Here is a 5,423-nt window from a genome sequence, read left to right on the forward strand (position 1 = left end):
CCGCCCTTCCACATACCCGCCCTTCCACATACCCACCCTCCCACATACCCACCCTTCCACACAACCACCCTCCCACATGCCCATCCTTCCACATACCCATCCTCCCACACACCCACCCTCCCACATGCCCATCCTTCACATGCCCATCCTTCCACATACCCACCCTCCCACATACCCACCTCGACCCAAGCACTAACCTCCTTTCTATCACTGTGGATTCGCTTATTAGAGATACTTCAGGTAAGAATCATATATTAGTCTTGTCTCTTTTTTTTCTAATATTTTTAAGGTTCACCTCACTGTATCCTCAGTACTTTCTTTATGATTGAGAGACATCGCACTGTATAACTAAAGCACATTTAACTCACCCGTTCTTTCTTTGTTGGGCATTTTAGTTGTTTCCTTGAACACGAGATTTTCCTGCAGTAAGAGGGTACGCTTTGCTTTTCCATGACTACTTCTCAGCATTCCCAACGTAAACAGGTCTAAGAAATGTCTGTGGGGAGAGGAGAAGGAGAAGGTGGAGAACGAGGAGGAAAAAGTAACAAAGAGACAGAGAGGGATGAGAGATGCATCTACCAGAGAGGGAGCTGTTGGTGATACGCCTGCACTGGCAATGGCCTGCCTGAGTCACCCGTCTGGTCTAAGCCCTGAAGAGCCAAGCCAGTCCTTCAGCTTACACACTCTCCTACGCTGGCTTGGCTCTGCCTAACTGCCATCGAGTAGAACCACATGGGGATTGGGAAGCATCTGGCATGAGGTTTTCTCTGTGAGGCTGAATGTGGTAGATAGTCACACAAATAGTGGATTGTGCAGGGCAAGCCGCCTTGTTCTTAAACTGTGCACTTTGCTCAGTGTGAGCTATGACCAACATTTATGAGAGTAGGGGATTAAAAGTGACTATAAATGTCTGTGCTATGCTTTCAGACTTCAACTGTCACCCTCTTGGGAGTCTGCCACTATGATCCACCTGTGACATGGAAATGGGTCAGTGTTCTTGCCACACCCATGCCATCAGCTCATGCCTTGAAGAGTGTACTGCGCATATTTGCCAGGAACCCCCTTTCATGAAGATATATGGCTCTCCCTGGCCATTGCCTAAAAGAGGCTTGGAATGGTGCTCATGCTTTATTGTTCAATGCTCTGAAGCATGAGTCCTCATAGCACAGAAACTGGCAAAGTCTAGCCTGAGAGATGATCCATGCTAAGGGTACCTGTTCCCAAGCTTTACTACTTGAGGTTGATCCCCAGAACCCACATGGTGGAAAAAGAACCAACTCTGGAAAATTGTCCTCTGACCTCTAGGTATACTGCCCCTCCTTCCACACACACACACACACACACACACACACACACACACACTTTGTGTCTCACAGACTATGCACAGCCTTTCTTTTTCCTCATGTATATAATCCACACCAGCTCCCCTACCTCTCTCTGACTAAAAATATTCTAAGTGACCTCTTAATAAAAACAGTAGCAACTTGGATTTAGATGTATTTTAGATTCCTGTGGGAAATGAACTCTTGAATTTTTCACAGACACTACTAAATATATGAGCATGTATATTCTAAAATTAGTTAAATTAAACATTCTTACTCCATAAGAACCGCACAGTGCAATTGGGAAGTTAAACCCAACTCTTTTCTTTGTTCTCAACTCTTGGCAGCCCACCATGATATTTTAGACAGAGAAAAACAAAAAGTTAACCTAATAAAAGAACTGTGACCTTGATGTGTCTAAAGAAATGTAGCTGGTAAATAAGAAACATATGCCTCCGAGGAAATAGTTTAGGACTAAAATTTTAAATCACTTTCCGAGAAACATGTAGGTGGAGGAGATAAGAAAATAAATATGAAGGACGGCTCAGTCAGGCATGTCACATGTTCTAGAAGTTTTATACAGAAGGACATTTTATGTGAGCAAAGTAAAAAACAAAACAAAACAAAAAAAAGTGGCAGACACCCCATGTGACCAAATCACAGAAGACCTCGAATCAGGTCACTGTGGGAAAGCCTCAGACCCAGGACGGTGTGATACTTTGCTGGTAGACCAGATGGCTTGCATGGGACACAGACTCGGGAAGAGAACAACTGAGAAGAGACTGTTCTGGAGGGAACTATCAGTCACAGACAACCCCAAGCCCCATAAAATAACCGTCACTCACATATAGGTGACAATATTCTGAACCAACCTGGATGAACAACCTGAAAATGGATCCCTGGCCCATGGGACTTTCCCCAGACACATCCAGAGTGAAGCATTTCATTGCACTTTTTTCCCCTTTAGCTGACATTTGATTTGAGAAAAAATATCAAAGAGCTTTAGTCATATTTTCTGAACTTTATGTCAATGTTTAATGTGTGAATTGTTGTTTGAGTAAAGTTAGGCATAAAATTTACTGAGGTAACAAAATCACAAACCATTGAGAGCATTCCAATCAAGAATCTCAGATTTTAAATCTACATTTTCTCAAAGCTTGTTATGCTGAGATTTGAGAAGTACCTTTCTGAGCATTTTATAGCATCAGACTTTTCTTTTCTAGCCTCACCAGCTGCTTATGTTGTCTAAAGGTCAAGATGTTGCAACAACGAAGCCTTGGAACACAAAGTTGACTCTCACAGGGTTCACATTGTACCAGAACTGTTGGCTGGTACACAATTGTTCCTCCTGAACGGGATCAACAGTAGAATACTACAAATCATCCATAGAATACCTTCAAATCAGCTCAACTGATTAGCTGTTCAGCTCCTATTACTTCAGCGTAATGTAAACCCTTAGAGATCATTGTGGTAGGAAATGTGTGGGTTTTATTAAAATCGTTGCAGGTAGACTGGTAGAACTTCTCAGGGAGATCCTAAAGGACTAAGCTTGAGCAAACTCTGAGGCTGCGAGAGGAAATAACTGAATTTTGTTTCATTCCCTCCAGCCTCATTACTCAAATGCTGAATGTGGGAGAGAGGAGTCCATTGTACAAGGGCAGGGAGGTGGACTGTTTGCTCTGTGGTGATAGCACTGTTGTCATCTCCATATTGTGCTTTGGAGCAGTGTAGATCTTCACGGCCAGACATCTGACCCTCTCTGTCTGGGCTGCGTACTGGGGCCTAGGATATAACATCCGTGGATGCTCTCCCCGTGACTGATGCTAAAGGTGCTAGCTCTAATGTGTTAGTAAGGACACCCTATTCCGATCTGGTCATTCTCAGTTGCTCTGCATCTCTCCCCTTACTGCTGGGGTGTCGGAATGCAAGTGATATGCTGTTCAGGGGAGGTAAAACGCAGGGGCCACTGACGACAGGCTGTATGTCTGCCTTGCCTCTGGGGACTGGAGCATTGCCAGAATGTTGTTAAGTGAAGGCAGAACGCAGCCAAGGATAAGGGTCCCAGTCCATATTCTTCCAGGAGAGAAACAGCGAGATCTGGGACAGGTGCTGTGATTCTCAAACTTGGGTACACTGCTGGGGAGGCGAGAAGCTAAGAACAAGTCTGCGAGAGTGCACTGAGCCTAGGATGGGTCAGAATCTGGCTTGGCCCCAAGGGAGTGCTAAAGTATGAAGGAGCTGGAAGAGAGGCCTTCTACAGGAGATCTAGATGCATCTCTTTACGACAAAGTTCCCCTTCCCCATTATCAAAGCCCCCTTCCCCATCCTTGATGAAGGAGACAGTCCTTGATTGTCCAAACCATTTTATCATGGCAGATGAGGATGCATAAATCTCACTCAGGGTTAACTAGAGATTAAATACCTTTTGCAGGGAGGATGCCCAGGAAGGGAAGCTCATTGGCTAAACACTAGATACCTCATTAGCATGGAGAACTCTAGGTTTTTATGCGATGTGATAGGCTGCCATGTTCCTCTTAGTGGGATGTTGTGTTCATGTGCTCCAAGGACAGGAACCTGCCATTCTCAATTATGAGATTTATCAGGGTTCTGAATTTGCTTCAACCTTACCAGTTCTTCTGTCTGGTGGCATGGTCCACTGCTCCACAATTCTCTAACAGGAGATTTTATTCCATAATAGGAAAGGATATTGAAAACAATGACCTTTCACAACAGCCTCAATGATCTCCTTTGCTCCAGATGTTTCTAAGAGTCCTGCCTGCATGCCCACCCCACCTCACAGTATGATCAGTGGGTACCTGAAAATCTGTGCATTCTGGTCAAGAGATATATTCTAGTACCCTCCTTTTTCTGGTTTTTCGAGTAGAATCAGAGTCTTGAAGGGAAGAGGCTGAGTTCCCTGGATGTAAATTCACTTTTCAGCAAAAATTAGATTAGGCCCGTGGCCCTCCAGTATTCCCCAAGGGAATAATGAATCAGTATAAACTCTGGAGCATCTGGTCCAACACCCCTCATGCCCCACTGCCCCACTTTACCTTCAGTCCCTCACAGGCCCTCACATTATATTCTCTCCTTCCAGTGCCCACCTAAGGATAGACAGTGTGAATGACACCCACATGTCACCAGTCACACCTGCATAGAACCTGCCCCCAACTACTTCTCTGTCCCTTTGAATTATCTCTATGAAGCAGAGGAAGCCTTGCCACTCCAAGGACTTGCATCTTTGGTTCCTATCTTGTCAATGCTCTGAGTTACACAGAACAATCAGAGAAAGGTGCCTCAGGATGTATTATGGCTTTTGCTAATAGGGCACTGGGAGGTTAGCTCTGATGAACTGAACCTCAAACAGCCTTACTGATCATTACACAAAAATTGTTGTTTGGGTAAACAAGTTCCTCAAACCAAAGCTTCTAATCTATGTTTCACCTCCCTGCAACATTAGTCCTTATTGTGCCCGTGGGTACAGAGCTGAGCTCATTTTATCATGCAGCCCTGGGTTATATGCTTTCTGAGATCTGCCTTTGTGTTTCATGTTTGTACCAGTTATAACACAGCACTTGGCAAATCAGAGAAAATTGTGGCAAAAACTGACTACTTGACTCTTGCAGTCACAGGCAATGAGTTCCATGGAAGTCTGGGTCTCTGTCTCCAGGATGCTACAAAGTACAAAGCAGTGCCTATTACATTCATCAAACTTGCATCAGTGCATAACACGGGGACAAACACATAGTAAGAAGCTCATGGATTTCTGCTAATAGATGAATAAACCAGGGAAAGAAAAGGATGATTCGGGGGTAAAAACCTTCAAGGAGAAAAAGCACTTGAAAACCAGATCTGCGCTGGTATTAGATAAGGAGAACAAGTACCCTTGTCCTACAGTTTCTTGGAATGTGCCCTTTATCTAGTTCGCCAATAGGAAGGGACTACAGTGTTCCTCAGGAGGCTTGAGATCTGCCATTTTGATGAGGAGAGCCAAGGCAGAAGATGTGCACTGTCCCTGGCATAAAACTAAGGCAGGCAGTGCCACGCACACTTTGCGTGACGGCGGTATTTGAGGTGTAAACTTCAAGGAAAGTCAGTCTC

At 44.6% G+C, this 5,423-nt stretch overlaps 1 pseudogene; it reads left to right on the top strand.

The window, feature by feature from the left end:
* The window catches only part of LOC116080997, a 107,968-nt pseudogene that overhangs the window by 34,690 nt on the left and 67,855 nt on the right, over nucleotides 1-5,423 (top strand).

Source organism: Mastomys coucha, unplaced genomic scaffold (genome assembly GCF_008632895.1).
Source record: "Mastomys coucha isolate ucsf_1 unplaced genomic scaffold, UCSF_Mcou_1 pScaffold6, whole genome shotgun sequence".
Lineage (NCBI taxonomy): Eukaryota > Metazoa > Chordata > Mammalia > Rodentia > Muridae > Mastomys > Mastomys coucha.